General features: G+C 37.5%; 1 pseudogene; it reads left to right on the plus strand.

The window, feature by feature from the left end:
• Nucleotides 1-1,924: 1,924 nt before the first annotated feature.
• Nucleotides 1,925-27,549, plus strand: LOC127359106 (obscurin-like; annotated as a pseudogene).
• Nucleotides 27,550-27,834: the final 285 nt, after the last annotated feature.

The raw sequence follows: 27,834 nt of genomic DNA on the forward strand, positions 1-27,834 counted from the left end.
AAGCTTTTATTTTTATTTTATGTTCTTATGATCTTTAAAACATTCTGCTGTGTTACTGTCGCTGTCCAAGGTGCTGATCCTGGGAACTCCGGGAATGTTGAAGCTGTCCCGGGTAATGACGCCTGTTGTGTCTAGAATAAGACGTGTTAGAAGCGTTTACCTGTCTACAGCACAGTTTTAAAGGGGACATCCACAGGTTATACTCACTTAGTAATCTCAACAGGGAAAATTTTATGTGAAAATACATTAATTCTTCATCTTAAATCATAAAGTTGAACTCCACTGGAGAGAAAAGTATCCCATCATCCCAGTACAGAATCTTTACATGTCTCCTCCTCATGGTGTTGGTGAAATGTTCCTCGTGTGTCCCATTAAAAGTACTGGTGAGAGGGCCTTCTTATGCCCGTCACTGTGGAACTCATTGAGCTCGCTCTGCATTTTTAAAAGGAGATTAAAAACCTATCTTTCAATCTGGCTTTTAATTTGGAGCAATATTATAGGTTTAGTTTTTATGTTTTGACAACTATTGACTTTTTATTTATTGTGGTTTTACATTTTATTAGTTTTATTGTATTTTTGTCTTGCAAAATTGTATTTATTGTTCATTTTTGTTCTAACTTTTGTCTGTTGTGTCTGTCAGTGTTGCTATGTGAAGCACTGGGCTGCATGAAGGGTGTTGTATGAACAAAGTTAAAGTGGTAAAATCTTGGTTTCAAGTTTGGCCATGACTTTCACCCACAGGAAGTGCCTGAGCTCGGGTGAAACGGAAATGTTCTCATGAATAGAAGTGCGTGTGAAAAAAACCAAAGCACGTTGTTTTTAAAGGCGCCTAAATTTTTGAATGCACACATACATTCACACACTCATTGCAATACAGGCACTGCTGATGAATAGAGGACAAATACTGTGTAACATGCACAAATGAAGAATAAAAAGTTAATATATGGTGGGATATGATTAAGTTCAATGATGTTGTGTTTCACAGATTTGAAATAATTGTTTATGGTTCATGCCATTTTTCATTTTAATATTTGTAGTGAGCAAGTACAAACCTTTGTACAACAGACAAGCAGATGTATGTTTTTTCAGTGGTCACCGGGTGTGAAAATGTATGCTGTGGTCAAAGCCACTGCAGTTTGAGTTTTGTGTGAAGAACAGACTCTTCTCTTTCTCTTTCTCTCTTTCTCTCTCTGCTTTATTAACGCAAAATAGCAGAGTCCAGTAGAGAGTACAGTGATTCAATCAGTATCAACAAAATTGAGTTTAATATTTGATTTTGAAAGAGAATTAAAAATACAAAAAGACTATTTATGTCATTGAATTGTTGTTCTTCAGAAGGCCTCTGTACAACACTATAATTCAGTCATGTGCTGGTCAAACACAGGAACTGATCAACAATAAAGAAAGGGTTAGCTGTCACCATTAAAGTACTAAGAATTTTGTAGAATCATGTAAAAAATAAATGAGCATGACAAATGTGAGTCCAATGTGTTTTTCTATCGAAATGAGGAACTGATTTAAAATGATACCAGAAGGGAGCTGAATATCTCTGCAGTGTCAAAGTCAGATGAGGGTTTCTACAAGTGTGAATACTCACAACAAGTGTCAGCACAGAGTTGGATGTCAGTTAATGGTGAGTAGGATTAAAACAATTTCTGCATATCCAGCTACCAAAAGTCTTAAAACTGGATGAAATTATTTAAAATAATATTGTTAGTATTCCTTTTTCTAGATAACAAAACTCCACACTGGCAATGTCCATACAGAGCTTTTACCAACCAGATTTTGAACCTGCAATCTTCAAGTTGGGAGATGTGTGCTAACTATTGAGCCATGCATGATTTTTTATAGGTGATTGACATAAAATCAAAAATGTATATTTCAAACTCAGATGAATCCATGGATGCTTCGATTGAACTTAAAAATGTTTGAAAACAAGGTGAGTACTCCAAATAATTGCAATAAATAGACAATAGTTTTGAGATGTTTTGGCCTGAAGTGCTACAAGTTATTGCTTTTTTCTGATTATCTTAACAGGGAAGCAACATGAACCAGAGGAGAGCTCTGTTTACTCTGATGTGAAGATAGGAACTGCTGTCATGCTCAGAGATTGTATTGAAATCATCAGACAGGAGGTCATTATGGGTCAGCATTTAGTTCAATTACATATGTCACCTTGGGTAGTGACTACATACTACTACTAGGTGTCAGTTTGAATTGTTACATGTTGTGATTGTTATTGTGTATGTAATTTTTTTCCAATATATTTCCATCTGTATATATAGCTGTATACTTTGGTAAATGCTACCTTATAAATGTGAATGTGCCTTTTTGTAGTTTTCTTCCAGGTCTGTAAAAAGATCTGTATGGACAAAGAAAAAAGGTTGACAAATTGTACATTTTGTATAAAGCTTTGAATGTTTGAATCAAACAGTTTCAACCTTATTTCTTCAGCTTCACAAAGTGAAGTGCTGCAGAGAAAAGTATCCCATCAGCCCAGCACAGAATGTTTACATGTCAACACATAATGGTAAAATCTTACTTTCAAGTTTGGTCATGACAACACCCACAGGAGGTGACTGAGCCAAAGTCCCACGAACAGAAGTGAATGTGAAATGAGCCAAAGCACATGTGTGTTTGAATTAGTCTCTGAGAATTTATCATATCAAAGATGATCAAAAGAAATGGGAGGAACTTGAACTAAATCTCATAAGAAAGGGTCTGAATACTTTTGTCAATGTGATATTTCAAGTTTTTCTTTTTTTTCCATTGTCATTATGGGATATTGAGTGAATGAGGGAAAAAGTGAATAAAAACGGCTGCAACATTATAAAATGAAAAAAGGTAAAGGGGTCTGACTCTGAATACTTTCTGAATGCACTCTTTGCAATACAGGCACTGATACAAGAACAGTTGGAATACACTGTATAGCATGCACAAATTAGCATTAGTATTAATAGTAATAATATTAGTGTATTATTTTTATCAATGTATTTATTACGTTTATGACATTTTTTAATTTAATATTTTTAGGGACCAGAAACAAACCTTTGTACAACAGACAAGCTAATATATCTTTTCAGTAGGCAGGAAGTGTGAACATGTCAATGCGGTCAAAGCCACTGCAGTTTGAGTTTTCTGTAAAAGGGAAGGAAGAACAGGCTATACTCAGAAGGAGGAGTTGATGAAAAACTCACATTTATATGAAACGTAACTTCTCTCTCTCTCTGTTTTATTATTGCAAAGTAGAAACATTTCCTCAGAAGCCGAGCAGCAGAGTGACAGTGTCGGTGCTGGATGTGAAGATGGGGCACACTTTGCTCTGTGTTCTGGGGTTATTCTGTGAGTACATCAGTGACTTTATAATTTTGTGACTTTCAGAGGCAGACTCTGAGTTTTTTGTCAACATGTTAGTTTTCTAGGAATAATCTTGGTTTCTGATTTGGTTTGGTTTAGACTGGAGGACTGTGTTAAATACATTACTTTGCACAATGCATGTACAGTACATACATGCAGATGAACAGTGTCAAACCTATGAATGCAATAGTTCCATACCTTACTTACTCACAGAATATCATCACAGAAATGTTTGATACTGCTGATTGAATAATAGTTGCTAGTGTTGAAACTGCATCTGGATTTTAAATGTCTTTATTATTGTCTGATGAAGTTTTAATCTTTATTTTAGTGCTGAATACACTCCCCTACGGACATGCTGAAGGTGACCAATTGTTCTTGTTTTTTTCTATTTAAAAAATATATTTATTCATTAATTATTCATCTCCTATTCATCACCTACTTTATCACTCTTGATCACTTCCTCCATTTTCATTTGTCTTCTTTTATATATGTATCATTTCACTCCGTGTATCAATACAAATTACAGAATGATTAGATTAGTGCCTCATGTGCTTATGTAGGGACGCCTGATGCTGTACTGACCATGATGTCAGACTGTATATTTCTAAAGAGTCTGTTACCTTCATAGAAAGGAATTTTCATTTCACACATTTATCTGATCAAAGTCAGAAACAGTGAAATGCTTCACAAATGGATAGGTGACAAATTATAAACAATGTTTGGGAGACTACAAACATCCACAACAGCGTCAATGCTCCTTTGCAAAGATTCTAAACTCTATTACTCTATTTGTATGTATGTATGAACCTCAGCACACATTATCTATCGTCTATTTGCAGTCGTGTATGTGTTGTCAAAATGTTGATGTTTCTTGCTTATGTTCTGTCTATTTGGATGTGTTGTCTTAAGCTACAGTGTGTTTTCTCTCTGCCATCACTCAAGCAGCTGCAGACGTTTAGGATCCTTTATGTCTGATTATGTACATAAACATGTGCAACTTAAGTGTTTCCATTGTGTTATAAATACATTTTTAAAGCATATCCATTACAGTAAATTCCTTGTTTTATTGTTTCTCTAAACTAAACAGCAGATAAACGTCAGGTCACACTGACAGCAGACAAGACAATCATACCACCAGGGGGCAGTGTAACACTGACATGCTCTGTGGAGAATCCTGCTGGCCTCAAATATGACTGGTTCAGACAGACGTCAGACACTTCAGCAAAAACGCCTCTTCAGACTGAAAACCTTGATGACTCACACACAGTTATCACACATGGAGGCAGATACACCTGCAGAGGATGGAGAAGGGAACCAGAAGTCCTCATAGCTGAAAGTGATCCAGTCACCATTCAGGAAACTGGTGAGTTTATTAATCTGCTTAATAAATTAATAAATGATGTTAGCCCAGTACCTCTTGGAAAAAAAAAAAAATTCTTATCATAGTGAGAATGGACTATTTGTTTGACCTTCTTCAGTGTGTGTACAGACACAATAGAGGAGTTGATGTTGATTCCTTCATGCTGTTCAGTTTTATTGATAAATATCTGTAATCAGATAAACCACATGATAGCTGAATGCAGTATTTGTAGACCCTCTTGACATTAAACACCATTCTGCTGAATATTTTACAGTAGCTGAGATGGATTGTCTTGTTTTATTCTAGTTTTTAAACAGGATGGATGGCTTCTATTATATTCTTATATATTATATTATATTATATATTCTCTATTGTTGTTTGCAGCTCCTTTTTTGCCACTGTGGTATCATGCTAAAGACTGTAATACACCACCATGGTAGTGTCCCATTTCACTTGCTGTAATGAATATGCAACATCCGGTTACACTTTCAAAATAAAGCTTGCTTGCTTTAGGAAAAGAGTGTATCTGACCAAATCATTGTTTACATGGGACTCAAACAGCAGTCTCCTGGGGGGAAAGTCCTGTGTGTTTGTTTGGATGTGGACTTGCTCTTTACACTACTGCTAGTACTGCGCCTTCATACACACGTTTACTTGTGGCACTGTTTTCCCTCATGGATCCATTCCGAAGGAAAAAGATATCCAATACAACTTCACCAGGAATTTGATGTGGCCGGGAACCAGTGTTGGGAGTAACGGCGTTATTTTTTTAAGTAACGGAGTAATCTAATTAATTACTTTTCCCCTCGTTGCAACGCCGTTACCGTTACTGAGAACGTAAAGTGGCGCGTTACTTGCGTTACTATAAGTTGGTTGAATGAAGCGCAGCGGTGTCAGGCTTTCTGACAGACACACATCAGCTGCTGGGAGAGAGCAGGGTGGTGATGATGACACTGTTGCAAATGCGATGATGATTGGCTGGGTGGGCGGATGCCCTGCTCACGCTGTCTCACTGCACGCTGTCTCACTGCACGCTGTCTCACTGCACGCTGTCTCACTGCACGCTGTCTAACTACTACTATAAACACAAGACAGAGACAATGGCGACGAGCCAGCGAAATTCAAAGGTAGCGATATCAAACTGGAAGTACCGACACTACTTCTCGCTTACTGAAGTTAAAGGCAAGAATGTTTATGTAACATGCACTATGCCCAGGAAAAAAAACTTTATCCACGTCTGCCTCAAGCAACTCAAATCTTATGAAGCACCTCACAGGAACACATGCTAACACGCCACTTGTTGCTGCTGCTAACCCAACCTCAAGCCCAGATGCAGCTAGCGTGAGCTCCAGTGAAGGAGACGGAGCCACTCCGTTAAAGGGACACTGTGTAGGAATTTCTCCCATCTAGCGGTGAAATGGTATTTTGCATTCAAACGAAAAGTGCTCTCTAGTGCCTCGCGTTTTCAAATGCGTATTGCAACTACGGTAGCCGTTATGTACCAAGAAGCCTACCTGTCGAGGAGACTGTTGTGACTCTCTGTGAGCTCTTTTATTACTTCAAAAGCTGCTGCTATTAACACTGCTTGGCACTTGACTTTCTTTTAAATAACATTGTAGCTGTTTAGTAGTATTTATATTATTTTTAAAGGTTGCTGCCGAATACAATGACATGCATCCACATAACTAACTATTATGGAATATTATATATTATAGTTCATTGTTTACATTTTACTTTTTTAGTTTTTAATCCTGTTTGTATCCTAACTGGACATTTCTGATGTCAACAGTTTCCAACAGGGCCAGTTTGACCCTTCAACCCAACTGGCCTCAGATATTCAGTGGTGAGACGATCACTCTAAGATGTGAGATTGATGGAGGTGGAGACACTCAGTGGACGTATGAATGGGAACCAACCAGCTCAAACACACAGTCTTCAACACACAGTGAATACAGGACTATCAGAGCTCAGTGGTCCCACAGTGGAGACTACAGGTGTAAGGGTAGAAAGGACTCATATTCCTCAACAGAGTGGAGTGACTACATCAGACTGACTGTATCATGTAAGTTGGACTGTCTTTCATCCATAATGACAATGTCATGTTTTAAATGTTTTTATTTATCAAAAATAAAAAAAATTCTCGCTCCAACAATAATAAAGTCTCTTAATGTTAGCTCAGTAAAGATTTTTGTTTTTTTGCATGGGAACTAAAAAAGTATCTAGTAATCAAAGTATTCTCTTGAAATATAAATATTCACAGATAAATATACTCTAATGAACAAAGAATAATAAAGTTACTTATCGGGTTGAATCCTCTCTTTCCCCACTCCCAAGGATAACCAGTGCTACAGCAGATGCAGTCTAAACAGAATTGATTTATGAATATAATCAGGATAGAACAGGCGTTGGGGAGAGCATGGCCAAAACAATAAACATAACAATGTATAATTTTACAGATTAATTTACCTAATTCACAAGAGAAATAGATCAACAAAAAGGTCCTCACCCATACAGCTCCCAGGACTGCTCTTCTTGAAGATATTTAAATTGTATTCAACAGAGATCAATCACTTAGTAGCACTGCACGGTCTGGTTGGTCAGAGAAGAGACGGTGAAGAGCCCCACCCTCAGACAGGAGGGGAAACAGCACAAAAATCACTAAAATACAAATATGACTGGGGGTGATAACAACATGCTGAATCTTTATGTTTGTTTTGATATTTGTGTCAGAATGAGGAAAATATCTCATGTTGCAAAATGTACCTTGCTTATTGTAAATTGCATGCATTGGTTAGTTACAGCAGAGATACAGACCAGAAACAGAAACAGATGCCCTTTGTCAGAATAAAATTAGTATATACTGTATGCAGTGTATAAATTCAATTCAACGTTAGTATTAATAATATAACTTAATGAAAGTTAAAGTCTACAAATTAAACAATTTCTTCCCTTTGGGGGCTGCACTATTTAAACTGGACAATATCACAGTGACAGTAATTTCCTTTTTTGCCAAAGGGCCTACGTAAATGTAACTTTTACTAGTGCAGCAGCAAATTATCATACAACTAACTTTTTATATATTTATTTTATTTTATGAATTCATAGAATTTCCGCGTTTGTGCAAAACAGGGACCTGAGAACAAGTCTGAATGTAATATCAACATATTGTTAGGCTCGGCCTATGGGGGGAACGTGAGCATGAAATAAAAACGACTCCCCTCTTTCCCCACTCCCAAGGATAACCAGTGCTGCAGCAGATGCAGTCCAAACAGAATTAATTTATGTCAAATCAGGGTAGAACAGGTGTTGGGGAGAGCATGGCCAAAACAGTTAACAGAACCATATATCATTTTATGATACTTATCTAAAAAAAAACAAAAGAAAACACAGGCATCGTACTTCGTCCTTAACATAAACAGGGGAAAATAAATTAACAAAAAGGTTTTCTCACCCAAAGAGCTGTAAGGTCTGCTCTTTTACAAGATACTTCAGAGATTAGACACTTGGTAGCACGACACATTTTGGCACAGCACAGTTTGATTGACAGTCAGGGAAAAGAGAGAATGAAGCCAGCATCAGCAAGTTCCATTTTAAAGTAACCACATTTGTTCTCCCGTCCAATCACCAGCCACAACCTGCAATTCAACAAACTGAGGAAAACACAGAACAGTGTGAAGAGCACCACCCTCAGACAGGAGGGAGAACAGCACAAACACTCACAATCACTCAAATACAAATATGACACAGAGTCATAACAACATGCTGAATCTTTAATCAAACAATTAGGGATGTCCGATAATATCGGCCCTCCGATATTATGGGCTGATATTCACTAAAAAAATGTAATATCGGGAATTATCGGTATCGGGTTTTTATAAACGATGTTTGTTCTGTTGGCTTCGCATTTCCGAGCCTGCATGAACGCAGCATGGGCTTTACCGCGCTCTAGATGCGTATAACAACAACAACTAGACTGGTTGGTTGCTAACTGTGGCTAACAAGCAAACAATTTAAAGCTGAATGATTTTAATATTAACACAAAATAAGTGCAATGCACCTTAAATATTTTACCCTGCTATGAGCTGTTCCTTAACCAAACTAACAATTGGTTTAGAATTTACATTAGCACTCCTTCAGGAGCATAATACAATTAAACACATTAACCAAAGCTAGCGATTAGTGTTAGCGCTCTTTTCAGTATTAATACAATGAAAGTTGAAGTTGTTCTCTTATTTTGCACAGACAGTGTTTACATTTGGAAAGCCATGTTGCATTTATGTATGCATCCAGTGGGGCATCACAATAAAATTAACTTGCTAGGTTCAAATGTGGTGAATTGTGCTCCTGGTTAGTTACATTACAGATACAGACCAGAAACAGCAACAGGGCTCCTTTTCAAGAATTAAACTATTGTGTATCCAGTCTATAAATTAAAGGCATGTTAACATTTCTTACCTGTGGGGGCTGCTCTATTTACATTGGATTAAATCACAGTGACAGTAATTTCCTTTTTTATGTCTTTGTTCTAAATTAAACAGCACAAACACCAAAGGCCCAACTGAGAGCTGATGACACAGACATTCCTGTAGGGGGCAGTGTGACCCTGACCTGCTCTGTGAACCCATCATCATCTGGTTGGAAATACTTCTGGTACAGAGGAGAGAAAACCTCTGAACCTCTGACAACACCAGATGTTGTCTTCCTCTCAACTGGACAAATCAGAGTCTCACAGGGAGGACTCTACTGGTGCAGAGGAGGAAGAGGAGACACAGTTTACTACACAGAGTACAGTGATCCAATCAGTATCAACAACATACGTGAGTCTGGCATTTGTTTTTGAAACAGAATTAAAAATGGATTTATATTAATAATATCTGATGGATAAATAGACAGAAAACATTGTTTTATGTAGATTTAATGTTTTATCATGTTCTTATCCTTACTGTGAATTCTTGAACATGAACAGTTGCAAAGAAGGCTGTTGTGACTCGGCAACCAAACTGGCCTCAGATATACTATGGAGAGAAGATCACTTTAAGATGTGAGATCGATGGAGGTGGAGACACTCAGTGGACGTATGAATGGGAACCAACCAGCTCAAACACACAGTCTCCAACACACAGTGAATACAGGATTATCAGTGCTCAGTGGTCCCACAGTGGAGAATACAGGTGTAAGGGTAGAAAGGACTCATATTCCTCAACAGAGTGGAGTGACTACATCAGACTGACTGTATCATGTAAGTTGGACTGTCTTTCATCCATAATGATAATGTCATGTTTTAAATGTTTTTATTTATCAAAAACAAAAACATTTCTCGCTCCAACAATAATAAAGTCTCTTAATGTTAGCTCAGTAAAACATTTTATTTTTGTATGGGAACTGAAAAAGTATCTAGTAATCAAAGTATTCTTTTGAAATATAAATGATCAACTGTTAGTAAGATTAATTGCCTAACTGGCTAATCTACATTGCCTGCAGGTGTTAGTGTTCATGGTTGTTTGTGTAATGTATTAACCCTTTGATAGACTGACAACCTGTCCAGGGTGTAACCTTGCTCTCACCCAGCATGAGCTGGGATAGGATCCAGCTCCCTAAGACCCTGCAAAGGATGAGTGGGTACATATAAAGGATAAATAGAATGTATATTAAAAAAAAAAAGTTTAGCTCTTCTACACTTGAACAAAATTTTTGCCTTCACAAATGTCACATTCAGTAGCAGCAAGTTATTATACAACTAACATTTTATATATTTATTTTATTTAGTAAATTCATAGAATTTCTAGGTTTGTGCAAAACAGGACTTGAGAAAGAGTCTGAAAGATATAGCAGCACATTGCTCTGCCTGGCCTAGGAGGAACGTGAGCATACAATAAAAACGACTCCCCTCTTTCCCCACTCCCAAGGATAACCAGTGCTACAGCAGATGCAGTCCAAACAGAATTGATTTATGAATATAATCAGGATAGAACAGGCGTTGGGGAGAGCACAGCCAAAACAATAAACATAACAACGTATAATTTTACAGACTAATTTACCTAACTCACCAAAGAAAACAAAAGACAGACATCTTACCTCCCCCCTAACATAAACAAGACAAATAGATCAACAAAAAGGTCTTCTCACCCATACAGCTCCCAGGACTGCTCTTCTTGAAGATATTTAAATTGTATTCAACAGAGATCAATCACTTAGTAGCACTGCACGGTCTGGTTGGTCAGAGAAGAGACGGTGAAGAGCCCCACCCTCAGACAGGAGGGGAAACAGCACAGAAATCACTAAAATACAAATATGACTGGGGGTGATAACAACATGCTGAATCTTTATGTTTGTTTTGATATTTGTGTCAGAATGAGGAAAATATCTCATGATGCAAAATGTACCTTGCTTATTGTAAATTGCATGAATTGGTTAGTTACAGCAGAGATACAGACCAGAAACAGCAACAGGCGCCCTTTGTCAGAATTAAATTAGTATATATGCAGTGTATGAATTCAATTCAATGTTAGTATTAATAATATAACTTAATGAAAGTTAAAGTCTACAAATTAAACTATTTCTTCCCTTTGGGGGCTGCACTATTTAAACTGGACAATATCACAGTGACAGTAATTTCCTTTTTTGCCAAAGGGCCTACATAAATGTAACTTTTACTAGTGCAGCAGCAAATTATCATACAACTAACATTTTATATATTTATTTTATTTTATGATTTCATGGAATTTCCAAGTTTGTGCAAAACAGGACCTGAGAACAAGTCTGAATGTAATATCAACATATTGTTATGCTCGGCCTATGGGGGGAACGTGAGCATGAAAGAAAAACGACTCCCCTCTTTCCCCACTCCCAAGGATAACCAGTGCTGCAGCAGATGCAGTCCAAACAGAATTAATTTATGCCAAATCAGGGTAGAACAGGTGTAGGGGAGAGCATGGCCAAAACAGTTAACAGAACCATATATCATTTTATGATACTTATCTAAAAAAAAACAAAAGAAAACACAGGCATCGTACTTCCTCCTTAACATAAACAGGGGAAAATAAATGAACAAAAAGGTTTTCTCACCCAAAGAGCTGTAAGGTCTGCTCTTTTACAAGATACTTCAGAGATTAGACACTTGGTAGCACGACACATTTTGGCACAGCACAGTTTGATTGACAGTCAGGGAAAAGAGAGAATGAAGCCAGCATCAGCAAGTTCCATTTTAAAGTAACCACATTTGTTCTCCCGTCCAATCACCAGCCACAACCTGCAATTCAACAAACTGAGGAAAACACAGAACAGTGTGAAGAGCACCACCCTCAGACAGGAGGGAGAACAGCACAAACACTCACAATCACTCAAATACAAATATGACACAGAGTCATAACAACATGCTGAATCTTTAATCAAACAATTAGGGATGTCCGATATTATGGGCTGATATTCACTAAAAAAATGTAATATCGGGAATTATCGGTATCGGGTTTTTATAACCGATGTTTGTTCTGTTGGCTTCAGCATTTCCGAGCCTGCATGAACGCAGCATGGGACGTTTACCGGCGCGCTCTAGATGACGTATAACAACAACAACTAGACTGGTTGGTTGCTAACTGTGGCTAACAAGCAAACAATTTAAAGCTGAATGATTTTAATATTAACACAAAATAAGTGCAATGCACCTTAAATATTTTACCCTGCTATGAGCTGTTCCTTAACCAAACTAACAATTGGTTTAGAATTTACATTAGCACTCCTTCAGGAGCATAATACAATTAAACACATTAACCAAAGCTAGTGATTAGTGTTAGCGCTCTTTTCAGTATTAATACAGTGAAAGTTGAAGTTGTTCTCTTATTTTGCACAGACAGTGTTTACATTTGGAAAGCCATGTTGCATTTATGTATGCATCCAGTGGGGCATCACAATAAAATTAACTTGCTAGGTTCAAATGTGGTGAATTGTGCTCCTGGTTAGTTACATTACAGATACAGACCAGAAACAGCAACAGGGCTCCTTTTCAAGAATTAAACTATTATGTATCCAGTCTATAAATTAAAGGCATGTTAACATTTCTTACCTGTGGGGGCTGCTCTATTTACATTGGATTAACTCACAGTGACAGTAATTTCCTTTTTTATGTCTTTGTTCTAAATTAAACAGCACAGAGACCAAAGGCCCAACTGAGAGCTGATGACAGAGACATTCCTGTAGGGGGCAGTGTGACACTGACCTGCTCTGTGAACCCATCATCATCTGGTTGGAAATACTTCTGGTACAGAGGAAAGAAAACCTCTGAACCTCTGACCACACCAGATGTTGTCTTCCTCTCAACTGGACAAATCAGAGTCTCACAGGGAGGACTCTACTGGTGCAGAGGAGGAAGAGGAGACCCAGTTTACTACACAGAGTACAGTGATCCAATCAGTATCAACAAAATTTGTGAGTATGGCATTTGTTTTTGAAACAGAATTAAAAATGGTTTTATATTAATAATTACTGATGGATAAAATGGCTAACACTTTGTTTTATGTAGATTTAATGTTTTATCATGTTTGTATTCTTACTGTGAATTCTTGAACATGAACAGTTGAAAAGCCTGTTGTGACTCCGCAACCAAACTGGTCTGAAATATACAGAGGAGAGAAGATCACTCTCAGATGTGAGATCAAGGACAGAGGAAACACTCAGTGGATGTATGAATGGAAGCCTGTCAAATCAACACACACTCTCAAACACACAATGAATACAGCATTAGCAGTGCTACTGAGTACCACAGTGGAAATTATTGGTGTATGGGTCGACGGGACTCATTTTCCTCAACACCGTGGAGTGATCCCTTCAGACTGACTGTATCATGTAAGTTGGACTGTCTGTTATCTATACTGAACATGCCATATTTTCAGGTTTGAATTCATTTCAATAAAACATCAGGAAACATTTCACAAGTCTTTTAACGTTAGCTCAGTAAGAATTTCTGATTGTTTTTAGCATAAGAACAAAATAACGGATAAAGGATTCAGTAATCCGAGTACTTCACCTTTTGAAATATAATTCAGAGGGAAGTGTACAGGAAGTAACTATAGTCACGTAACTTATAGGGACGATGGTGCAGTTCAGCACTGTTGCTCCAAGGTCCTCAGTATGAACCTAGCCTTTAGGCAACTGGTTGAGTTAACTCCCAGGTTAGGTTAGTCAGTGGTAAGATTAGTTTAGATCAAACACTTAATAAACTAGTCTGTATTGCCTGTAGGTGTTAGTATGAATGGTTTTCTGTGTTATGTGTTAACCCTTTGATAGAGTGACAACCTGTCCAGGGTGTAACTTTGCTCTCACTCAGTGTGAGCTGGGATAGGATCCAGCTCCCTCTGACCCTGCAAAGGATCAGTGAGTACAGACAATTGAGAAGTAGATAGCAGGTATTATACTGCTTTATTGTAAAAAAAAAAAGGAAAAAAAAGAGACAAACCACAGTCTCAGTATTCGCTTGGCCCTTCATTATCTGAACACAAGCTTTTGATAAAGTTCCTGCACAAATGTAGCTTTCAGCAGTGCAGCAGCAAATTATCATTCAACTGATAATTTATATAATTATTTTATTTTATTCATTTGTAGCATTTCTAGGTTTGTGCAAAACAAGACCTGGGAGACATAACATAAAATTATTCCCCTCCTTCTCCACACACACACACACACACACACACACACACACACACACACACACACACACACACACACATACGTATATATATATAAATAAAAAACCCATACAGCTATCAGGTCTGCTCTTTTAGAAGGTATTTACATTTTGTGTTGTTAGAGATGAGACACTTGGTAGCACGGCACAGTTTGGCACAGCACAGTGTGATTGAGAGTCAGGGAAGAGTGAAGCCAGGCCAGCACCAGCAGGTGTAGGTAAGAAGGTATCAGCAGTCTCCCATCCAATCACCAGCTACCACCTGCAACTCAACATACTGAGCAAAACACACATCAGTTATTCAAATAATCAAAACACAAACCTTCATTAAGTTATTCACACAGATCCAAATGGTGGCAGCATCATATTTCACAAATGATTTCTGTTTGCTGATAAATTTGCAAGTTCCTATAGGACTCAAAGTATATTTGTTTTCATTACTTTGTAAAAATGAGGAAAATATCTCATGTTGCAAAATGTATCATGCTCATTGTAAATTTATGTTAATTGTGCTTCTGTCTAGTTACAGTACAGAAACACAGCAACAGACGTCCTTAACTATATGATATATATGATATTAATAAAGTCATATATAGGAATGGCAGTGTCACATTTCATTAATGATTTCTGCTTGCTGATAAGTCCCTATAGGGCTCACCAAACTATCATATTTGTTTTAATTGCTGCGTGAAAGTGAGGAAAATATCTCATGTTGCAAAATGCTGCTTTCTTGTTGCAAATGTGGTGAATTGTGCTCCTGGTTAGTTACATTACAGATACAGACCAGAAACAGCAACAGGGCTCCTTTTCAAGAATTAAACTATTGTGTATCCAGTCTATAAATTAAAGGCATGTTAACATTTCTTACCTGTGGGGGCTGCTCTATTTACATTGGATTAAATCACAGTGACAGTAATTTCCTTTTTTATGTCTTTGTTCTACATGAAACAGCACAGACACCAAAGGCCCAACTGACAGCTGATGACACAGACATTCCTGTAGGGGGCAGTGTGACCCTGACCTGCTCTGTGAACCCATCATCATCTGGTTGGAAATACTTCTGGTACAGAGGAGAGAAATACTCTGAACCTCTGACCACACCAGATGTTGTCTTCCTCTCAAATGGACAAATCAGAGTCTCACAGGGAGGACTCTACTGGTGCAGAGGAGGAAGAGGAGACCCAGTTTACTACACAGAGTACAGTGATTCAATCAGTATCAACAAAATTAGTGAGTCTGGAATTCGTTTTGAAACAGACAATTATCTTGTATTCATAATTAATTATTTATAAATAGGCCTATGGAATGATGTTCTCATTTTTGTATCTTTCCTGTGAACAGCTGCAAACAAGGCTGTTGTGACTCTGCAACCAAACTGGTCTGAAATATACAACGGAGAGAAGATCACACTCAGATGTGAGATCAAGGACGGAGGAGACACTGAGTGGACGTATGAATGGACGCCTGTCAAATCAAACACAATTCAAACAAACAATGAATACAGCATTATCAGTGCTCAGTGGTCCCACAGTGGAGACTACAGCTGTAAGGGTAGGATGGACTCATATTCCTCCACAGACTGGAGTGACTACATCAGACTGACTGTATCATGTAAGTTGGACTGTCATTGACTCATAATGATAATGTCATGTTTTAAGGGTTTTTATTTATCAAAAATAAAAACATTTCTCGCTCCAACAATAATAGGGTCTCTTAATGTTAGCTCAGTAAAACAACATTTTTTTTGCATGGGAACTGAAAAAGTATCTAGTAATCAAAGTATTCTCTTGAAATATAAATATTCACAGATAAATATACTCTAATGAACAAAGAATAATAAAGTTACTTATCGGGTAGAACAATGGTGCAGTTAGCACTGTTCCCCAACAGTAAGAAGGTTCTATTACAAATCTAACTTCAATGCAACTGCTTGAGTTAACTCACTGGTTTGGTTGATCAACTGTTAGTAAGATTATTTGCCTAACTGGCTAATCTACATTGCCTGCAGGAGTTAGTGTTCATGGTTGTTTGTGTAATGTATTAACCCTTTGATAGACTGACAACCTGTCCAGGGTGTAACCTTGCTCTCACCCAGCATGAGCTGGGATAGGATCCAGCTCCCTAAGACCCTGCAAAGGATGAGTGGGTACATATAAAGGATAAATAGAAGCTATATTAAATAAAAGCTTAGCTCTTCTACACTTGAACAAAGGTTTTTGCCTTCACAAATGTCACATTCAGTAGCAGCAAATTATTATACAACTAACATTTTATATATTTATTTTATTCAGTAAATTCATAGAATTTCTAGGTTTGTGCAAAACAGGACTTGAGAAAGAGTATGAAAGATATAGCAGCACATTGCTCTGCTTGGCCCAGGAGGAACGTGAGCATACAATAAAAATTAATCCTCTCTTTCCCCATTCCCAAGGATAACCAGTGCTACAGCAGATGCAGTCCAAACAGAATTGATTTCTGAATATAATCAGGATAGAGCAGGCGTTGGGGAGAGCACGGCCAAAACAATAAACATAACAATGTATCATTTTATGATACTTATCTAAAAGAAAACAAAAGAAAACACTTCGTCCTTAACATAAACAGGGGAAAATAAATTAACAAAAAGGTTTTCTTACCCAAAGAGCTGTAAGGTCTGCTCTTTTACAAGATACTTCACAGATTAGACACTTGGTAGCACGACACATTTTGGCACAGCACAGTTTGATTGACAGTCAGGGAAAAGAGAGAATGAAGCCAGCATCAGCAAGTTCCATTTTAAAGTAACCACATTTGTTCTCCTGTCCAATCACCAGCCACAACCTGCAATTCAACAAACTGAGGAAAACACAGAACAGTGTGAAGAGCACCACCCTCAGACAGGAGGGAGAACAGCACAAACACTCACAATCACTCAAATACAAATATGATACAGAGTCATAACAACATGCTGAATCTTTAATCAAACAATCAAACACAAAAAAGATTTATCATGTTATTCACACAGATCACAAATGACGCAGTGTCACATTTCACAAATGATTTCTGCTTGCTGATAGATTTGCAAGTCCCTATAGGGCTCACCAAACTATCATATTTGTTTAAATTGCTGCTTAAAAATTAGGAAAATATCTCATGTTGCAAAATGCTGCTTTCTTGTTGCAAATGTGGTGAATTGTGCTCCTGGTTAGTTACATTACAGATACAGACCAGAAACAGCAACAGGGCTCCTTTTCAAGAATTAAACTATTGTGTATCCAGTCTATACATTAAAGGCATGTTAACATTTCTTACCTGTGGGGGCTGCTCTATTTACATTGGATTAAATCACAGTGACAGTAATTTCCTTTTTTGTGTCTTTGTTCTAAATTAAACAGCACAGAGACCAAAGGCCCAACTGAGAGATGATGGCAGAGACATTCCTGTAGGGGGCAGTGTGATCCTGACCTGCTCTGTGAACCCATCATCATCTGGTTGGAAATACTTCTGGTACAGAGGAGAGAAAACCTCTGAACCTCTGACCACACCAGATGTTGTCTTCCTCTCAACTGGACGAATCAGTGTCTCACAGGGAGGACTCTACTGGTGCAGAGGAGGAAGAGGGAGACCCAGTTTACTACACAGAGTACAGTGATTCAATCAGTATCAACAAAATTAGTGAGTCTGGAATTTATTTTTGAAACCTATAATTATCTCGTTTTCATAATTAATTATTTATAAATAGGCCTATGGAATGATGTTCTCATTTTTGTGTCTTTCCTGTGAACAGTTGCAAACAAGGCTGTTGTGACTCTGCAACCAAACTGGTCTGAAATATACAGAGGAGAGAAGATCACTCTCAGATGTGAGATCAAGGACGGAGGAGACACTGAGTGGACGTATGAATGGAAAACAACCAGCTCAAGAAAACCTTCAAATCAAAATGAACACAGTAGTTGGTCTACTACTGTATCCCACAGTGGAGAGTACAGCTGTAAGGGCAGAATGAAACATGCTCAACAGTCTTCAACAGATTGGAGTGATCCCATCAAACTGACAGTATTAGACAGTAAGTCTCATCATATTTATTTTAATATTATACAGTTCACTAAATGGCTGTTTGGTTGATATGTGTTTTAAGTAAAGTAAATCTTCAAGTTTGTATGTACTGATTGTACAGGATGCATTTGATCCACTATTGATACATGTTTACATTCTGAAAAATCACTTTCCAACAGAACCTCAGTCTGTCCTCACTGTGTCTCCATTATGGCTGAGTCCTGGAGACTCTGTAACTCTGAACTGTGAGGTTGAACATCCATCTGCAGGATGGAGGTTCTACTGGTATAAGACTGTTCCTGATCTATCATCCACTACTACTACAGCTCTGAGCTGCTACCTGGCAGCAGCAATGGGACTGAACAGGATTCCTACATCGTACATGGACAGACACACACAGCAGGATATAAGTGCAGAGCTGGAAGAGGAGATCCAGTGTATTACACTGATGATAGTGAACCCAAGTTTGTCTGGTCTGGAGGTCAGTTTGTTTCTGTCTGTCCTCTCAAGAAGCAGATGTTATGTCATCTATTTTCTGTCTGTGACCAACATAGGGCTGCTCGATTAGGGAAAAATCATAATCACGATTATTTGGGTCAAAATTGAAATCACGATTATTTTTTTAAACTTCAGAAACATGCTGCATTTAGTGGACATTTGTCAAAAACACTTTGCAAGGAAGTCCTCAGTTACACTTTCCTTTCCCCATAAACATTTGTAAGTCTCCGCGTTACCTGTTCAAACGAAAACAACGTGACAGGAGAAGACTGCAACTAGTGTCGCGACCACCGGCGCAAGTATAAATAGTTAAGGCGCTCCCGTGACTTCACATTGTCTCGCGACAGGTCGGGAACGGCGAGTATACCGAGCGCATGACGCATGTGCAGTGCATGCTGTGGGGGAGGGACGGAAATACGCATGCGCGAAATACGCAGCCCCTGAATTGGGACACAGCTTTTTTCTATACAACGTTTCACAACAGAAAATGAAAAAGAAAATCGTTTCCCCCCGATTTTATTAGTTTTGAGATCGTTTGGCCCCAAAATCGTAATGTAAAATTATTTATTGAAAACTAACACCTATGTTAACAAATAATTGGTGTGTACATTGAGACATCCGTAGGGTGGCCATTTCCTTCACATCAAAAAGGAGGACACTTTGCATACACGGGGACACGCAAGCAGATATTTGTTTGGTATGATCCGGTTTTAAATGTTAATGTTTTTCCACCAGATTACATAAAGGTACATACACATACCACATAGCTAATAATAAATATACAAGATACAGCTCATGACAACGTGCCCTTCCAATTCAGATTACATAGGTCTAATAAACATCATACAGAAACTGTTCTTAATGTTCTTATCTGGATAGATAAAGGGGAAAACAAATACAGCACCTTCTGTTTCAGATGTATAGGATTTGCCTATCTACATATGAGTATGAGCATTTTCAGTATTTCAGTCCAACAACCGACGTTAGCTCACGTTATGTTCTCTGTCTGAGAGCTTGATTGACAGCCTGGTGGTAACCTAGCAACTGCGGTGATCGTGGTGAATCAACACATGGCTCATTTGAATATTTAAATTAGCCATGTGTTTATAGGTCACCACACGAAAATGTAACCAATGAAATTACTTATTTTGACACAGATTTTTAGCCAATAAGTATTAAACTAACGAGGTAATGTGTCAAAAGGCGACATTTTTAGTTATTTTCTCAAAAGGAGGACAAATGAGTGTCCGACTTCACACACAGACAGGGCATTTAAAAGCCGTACTAAATGGCCACCCTAGACATCCGTGGTTTCGAGGTGGTTGCTGTTCTTTTGGTCGCCTCTCTTGGACCAGCGGGCTGCAGTGCTCGAGTACCTCCTCATGAAGACTAGAGGGGAGTTATGGAGCTAGATTCTTGGTTAGGTAGTCAGATAGAGAGAAGCCCAGTAGGAGGCTGTGTCTGCCTTTTGTGCGCACTGGTGGGTCCTAACACATTGCATTCCCATTCTCCTGTGTGCTCTTGTGATGAAGTTGTAAAAGCGTTTCTAGCTGAATAGGTTTTAGATGAGTGTACAAAGGATCAGTTGGTTAAAATAGCTGACTATTATAAAGCTGATGTTGGGGATAGAAGAGTAAAATAGATAGTGATTTATACTTTAAATTAATTTGTTAAAGATGAATGTGTTACTGTTGTAGGAAGAAGCGGTCTCTGTTGGGCCCTGCAGAGGTTGGTCCTTCCTCCGTACTGAAGAGTCCTGGTGCTAGATTCACTTTGGAGCAGCAGAAATAGTTGCTTGTGTTGCACATGAAATCAGAGATGGAGAAAAAAGTCACTGTAGAAAATATGCGACAGGGTACTGAGATGGAGAAAGTACTGTCGGTTGAACTGCAGAGAGATAAATTGACGTTGGTTAGAGAGGGCAAACATGCGGTTGATTCTCTGCTTGGCAATAATCCCGCTGTTGGTAGCAGTTCGAGCATAAGAAAACTTTGATATTTCCAGCTTTCCACCTTAATATGTGGTGTTTCTTACTGGACTGGGCAGAATTTTCTTGTTTCCTTCTGTCCTCACACTTTAACTTCATCCCGAAAAACACCAAAAAGAGAGATAAGAGATTTTCACTGAAACTTAACTCATCTTTGCAATGAGTCAACAGGCAGGTTAATATACAAGATAAACAAACTGCTGGACATCTGAGACAAATCTGATCAATAAGAGGAAAACACTGAGCGTGTATAGAGACAATGCAGCAACATGAATCCCCCTGTATCTTTAAAGATAAGTAAAGGACATTTATCATTTAAAATGTAATCAAATAGTAGCAAGTTTTCAAGATGGAAATCATAGTTTCACCAAAATCACTGCACTGTGTTGCAATGTCTGCACTAATCCTCAACAATAAACTATAATAGCAAGTTAATATTATGACATTATTAATCTTAAAAACACTGTGCTCTGTTTGATCCATTATTACATGTTGTTTTTCAGATTTTCATCCATCAGCGTCTCTCACAGTGAGTCCTGACAGAGTGCAACACTTCACCTCTGACTCTGTCTCAGTGAACTGTGAGGGAAACTCTACTGAGTGGAGAGTGATGAGGTTTCCTGAGAACAGCTACTGGTCATACTGCTCCTCCTGGGGGAGAATGACTGGATCCACATGCAAAGTATACAGTAACCAGCAGAGTGATGCAGTGTACTGGTGTGAGTCTGGATCAGGAGAGTTCAGCAACGCCGTCAACATCACTATACAGAGTATGGTTTCATTATATTTTCTTTTATAAATGATTTTAAACATCTCATTATGTGTTTCAGCATATATTAGAATTATGTTGTGTACAACATCTACATTACATTACAAAAAGTTCAATATCCATGTTGTTGAATTGTTGTTCCTAAAGATTATTTTACAAATAAATGTAGCCCTCCTACTCAATTCTAATTTGTAACAAAATGTTTACCTTGATTACCTTTAAACAATTTAGCATGGGAGGTGAATTGGTAGGAGCCTACTAAATATGACATTTCTCTGCATTTACTTCGACTAGATAATCTGATCCGAGAGGCCAAGTTCAGTTAACTCCCATACATACTTTTTAATAACCACCTTCCTTTTCAGTACATAAAAACACACAATGATTTGCAATATGAATAATTAGTACACACACAGCTTCAATGCAACAAAAATAGGGGAACATTTATTCAACATGACCCAAATAAAATGTAAATAAAATAAAGAAAATACCCGGGGTTTTTACTTTGTTCAGTTTATGGTACCATGAATGCTGGCGCGCAGTTGGAGCTCATATGAAGATCTTTTTGATTATACTCACACTGGATAGAAACGTTGTTTGTTTAGTTCAAAACCTCTGTCCACTGGCAGCTGATGAAAGTTGTGCTCCTCCATAGCAACGGCTAATGCTCGTCCTAGCAACAGTCCACACGAGGCACTTGTCTTCTTCGTCCTCTTAGCAGAGTCCAGACTCATAAACACCCTCAGCGTTTTTAATTAAAGAAATAAAGTAACTTTAACACTATTTTATAAACTTATGAACAGCACAGTGTTTCTCCGTCTCTCTCTTTAATCCCGCCCTCTCAGAATCCGGTAGTTTACCCCATACTCATCCCTAATAGACCCTGATTGGACAAATGACAGATTGACACCTGAATACTCAAATAAACAACAAAACATACGGCAGGAGGCGTTCAAGGACTGCTCAGAACACAGGAAAATTCATTATCTTCTAAAAAACATAGCAAATATACATTTCCCTGTATTAAACACAACTGATCTCACATCAGTAGTAATTTATATATTTGTTAACTAAAACCCTCATAAAATAAACAAAATGTAACCAACAGTAGCAGGGTACTACACAAATAATATGCAATAAGGTATACAATCAGAAGTTCTCAGTACAGCAGTATAATTCAATCAGGTGCTGGTCAAACACAGATAATGCCAAATAATAATCTTTGAATACTTTATACTGGCCACCACCAAAACAATTCTATTAATAATTATTGAATTAATTAATAAACATAGTTAAATATTTTTATTGATATTTAACCATGTACATCAGCACAGTCCAAGCTTTTATCTCATTCTGTTTCCACAGAGAGCTCAGTCACACATCTCTCCTACAGAGACTGAAAACCATTTCATCATCTTATTATGATGAGGATTGGATGTAGTATACAGTAGATTTATGTAGCTTTATGGGTGATCTGTACTTAAGTTTTCAGTGTAGTTTGTAGGACCTTGTAGACACCTGCTGTTTATTTGGTAAAATTATACTTTACAGACACATAAGTTGTATGTACAAAAGATAAAACATCAGACTTTATGATCACTCTGTAAAATATATCAGTGATGTGTGAATTCAACCAGCTGATCTGACTGAAACCTCATATTCTTTGACTGTTTTACAGAAACAGATATTATCCTGGTGAGCCCTGTCCATCCTGTGACTGAGGGAGATTCTGTTAGTCTGAGCTGCAGATTGAGAAGACAAACATTTGAGTCCAATGTGTTTTTCTATCTAAATGAGAAACTGATTCAAAATGATACCAGAAGGGAGCTGAATATCTCTGCAGTGTCAAAGTCAGATGAGGGTTTCTACAAGTGTCAATACTCACAACAAGTGTCAGCACAGAGTTGGATGTCAGTTAATGGTGAGTAGGATTAAACTTTTTCTGCATTTTCTTTCATGTAAACTGTGTTTCTGTTTGAGGAAGAAACTTAGAGGCAAATACTGAGCTGAATTCGAAATAGCTTTAGTTTTTTAACCTGTTGCATTAAGTAGAACATACTGTTTCCTTCTGAGCTCAAGAAAGCATCTGTATCAGTGATTGTGATAGTCATGATAGTAATTATTTTATTCTAAATGTTTACTTGTGTATTAATGTGTGTAATCGTTCGGCCGAGACATTAGCACTCTCCCTTTTAGGCAAGGTGGTGACAAAGTTGGTTTTGAACCCCACACTTTAACTCGGTTATAGTTATATATAGTTATATAGTGATGTAAACGTATGCTTGAATTTCCTATAGAATCCAATTATACATGACTTTTCTTTGTTTTGATATCAGCATCCTATATTGGCCATCGACAGCCCTGCTCTCTAAATATCGGCATCGGCCATTAATTAACCATATCAGTCAACCACTATTCCTTTGGAACAGGATTTTTTGTGTGTGTTCGTGCATTTGTGTTGTTTATACCTATAAATTTGTAAATGTATTATTATGTTTTGTTTTAGGGCTTGATGTGACATGACTCTCATCTTTATTAAAGCCCTACATTCAGTTTCAGAAAAGTACTATACAACTTTATTAACAGTTATTATTTATTATTATAGCAGTGTCCAGGCCTGAAAGCTCTTCCTCTCCTGTAGCGTTGATTGTTGGGCTGGTTTGTGGAATCATACTCATCATTCTTCTGCTCCTGTTGTATCGCTACAGACCGTCCAAAGGTGAGACCTTCCTCTACTGCTTTTATTATTCAAACACACGTATATAATAATAGAACTGTAACAACTCACAATACAAAACCATGTAACAACAAATGTCTTTTATTCACAGGTTCATGGTTTATCAGGTTGGTTGAACACTCTCTTCTCTCATTTTGAACATAACAACAATACATTACATGTTCTTATTTATATGTGTTGTATTTGCTTCATGTTGTAGATCAAACCAGTCTGAGAGCATCAATCAGGACTCTAACACAAATCATGTGGTCAACCAGAATGAAGCTCAACGTAATGACTACTCCACTCATCTCCATGGTTAGCATTTAAACTAATCTTGGTTTTATATGTATATATTCACACATTTTAAAGACACATTTTAAATAAGGATCTTTAAATAGTATCATAAGTTTAATGAGATTACTTTGACCTTTGCTTGATGTTCACTGCTCTGTAGGTGATGCTCCTCTGTATGAATCAATCAAAGGCTCTGAGGACACTGGAAACGGTACAGTTCATCCCCACACAATGTAAAAATAACACGATCAAATTTAAGTGTGTTCTGAAAATAAATAAATTTGCTTCAGTTGTAAGTTTTAAAACTAGATGAAATTACTTAAAATAATATTAGTAATATTCTTGTTTCTAGATAATGTTCAGAGCTTTTACCAAACAGGTCTTGAACCTGCAATCTATACATTTGGAGATATGTGCTAACTATCGTGACTTTGGTGACCCTCTGTCTTTTCCTCTAGGACCACCAGCAGGTCAAAATTTAAATGTATCCAGCATTGTGGTTTATGACATTCACATCAGTGGTTGCTGTACTTTGTGTTAAAGCTCTGTTGTACCTGCAGCCTCACAGGTCTGCTAGCATTGCTGTAGACTCCTGTTTATTAACAGTGAACATTGTGAAAATATCACCTCTGATGACACATTTGACCAATAATGATGGAGTTACTTTAAAGTTAGTTCTGTTTCATGAAGTTACTACATCATCTTGTTACATACATCTCAAGTTGTATGGTCTGTCCTATTCTTGTTTATATTACTTTCATCATCAGAGAATGTTGTTGGGTCTGATGATTATTCTGAGATTTGACATTTAAACTATAAAGGTTTTGCTGTGGCAGAACAACTGCATGATTTAAAGGGACTGATTATGAATGATTGATATAAAATCTTGTAATTAAAAATATGTAGCTTCTGTTTCAGATGCAGGTGGATCCCAGGATGTCACTTATTCTTTGATTGAACTTAAAAACTTTGGAAAGAAGAGTGAGTAGGCCTACTTTAAAAACCTACCATAAATTAAAAATAGATTAGCGTTGTCTTGAACTGCAGTATCTAAAGAACAATGTTTTATTCTTTTTGGATTAATCTGATTATTTTAACAGGGAAGCAAAAGAAACCAGAGGAGAGCGCTATTTACTCTGATGTGAAAACAGCAACTGCAGGTACCGTCAGTTCCAACCATCATGCTCAGAATCTGTATTGAAATGTGTCGTATCGTTACACAGGAGGTCATTATGGGTCAGCATGCAGTTCAATTAATGTCAGTCACCTTGGGTAAATACTACAAACTACCACTCTGCATCACCAGAGTTGTCAATTCTCACACATATTTGGGAACCTTTTAGACTTCTGGGTATTTCTAAGTTTGTCTTGTTTCATGGACAGTATGTGTAATTTGTTTCAAATTGTCTTCCATATCACAGATTTGGCACAAAACTGAAAACAAAAATAACACATTAGCTAAGGTGACAGTGTGGTGATGACAACTAAAGTGGTTATATTTTGATGCTACTGTACTGTCATGAAAAAGTACAAGGGAATCCCAAATACATTTCCTTTAATTTAAATCTACCTGTCAATCAATCCATTCATCCATCCAGCTGCACAGTACTGTATGTGTCTGCTGAGCAAACAAATCCTGAGATCTGACTTCTGTTTTAGACGACAATCTGATGTATGTTCAAGTCAACCACCAGAATAAAGGCAAAGCCAAGAGAAACAAAGGTAGGTAAAGTCTGCATTCACCTGCAGTTGTTATCATCCAACATGTTGGTGTTGGACACAGTGCAATTTACTGTCTGTATGTAATGTGTTCGATATGTTTAAAATGGTAGCTGTTTGTTATTACTTATTGTATTCATTCCTCATATTTCTTGCATCTTTAGTAATGTATTTTTATTATACATTTTATACATTGAGAGTACATCAGTAAATTCTGTAAAAGCTATAATATTCTGCTATGTGCTGGCAGTACTGTCATTCAGTGTACCTGTCAGTTCAGCTCATTATCTTTATTAATTATGACATTACTGGCAGTTGTTTAAAACTAAACATCCCTCCATTCACAGGAAAATCACCTCCTGCAGCAACTGCTGACGCTGTTTATTCTGAAGTTAAACCAGGAACAGCTCTTGGTAATAATGCTGCCGTCTGATGTGCTTACTGTAATGACTTATTCTACAGATAATTAAATGGGTGGAAGCCAGAATAACATGTCAGAAAAGCATCCTTATGTCTTTAATAACCATATATCTTTGTCTGTAAAGAGAGCCAGCTATCGAAATTTCAGACATGTTCAGTATTTTGTACAGTTAATTTCTTAGCGGATAATATAAAATAATTACATCATATGGATTTAGTTACTACTTTAAGCACAAAGCATACGCATTTAGATGTTTTACAGTTATGTATAAAGTTTTTGTGGGAAACAGAATGCAAGCTGTTCCAACAGTTTTATCTAGTATATTTAACCTTTAGTATCCAGGTGATAGTGCAGCTTTTAGGTCAGCATCTTCTTTAGTGTTTATGAGAAAGATCGACAATGGACATCAACACTTATTTATGTAATTATCTGTGTTGGACAATATATCTTCACATCTCTGCCCATTTTTGGATGAGCCGGGAGCCGGTGGAGTCAGGACTGCCAAAGCCGACCTCAATGAGCTTCACAACGGCTCTTCAGAAACCTATGGGTGACGTCACAGAGACTATGTGACTGCTATTTTTAATTATACAATCTATGGTTTTCTTCTGTCTATTTACATATATATTCATTGTTACTGTGTGTAACAAATGTTATAGCTTTTGTACTCTTAAAACCATTTTGACACATTAATAAACTATTTTTCCAGCAGTAAGCTGTCAGTTGTGTTTTTATTTGCTTTTTTGACTGGACAGCCAAACTGGACAAGAACATCCCACAGTAACTTTCTTCTGACACTATCAAGCTTGTCAAAAGCAATGAAGGGGACAATGAGGCTATAGAGCAGTGGTTCCCAACCTGGGGGTCGCCAAAGATTTACAGGGGGTCACGTAGCCTTTTTTATTTTAAGGGGTGTGAGAAAACTTGAAACATATCCACAGAAGGTTTATATATCAGCATGTTGCCCTATAACTATATAAAACTATATGAAATTGC

The sequence above is a fragment of the Dicentrarchus labrax genome, unplaced genomic scaffold, assembly GCF_905237075.1.
Source record: "Dicentrarchus labrax unplaced genomic scaffold, dlabrax2021, whole genome shotgun sequence".
In the NCBI taxonomy this organism is placed as follows: domain Eukaryota; kingdom Metazoa; phylum Chordata; class Actinopteri; family Moronidae; genus Dicentrarchus; species Dicentrarchus labrax.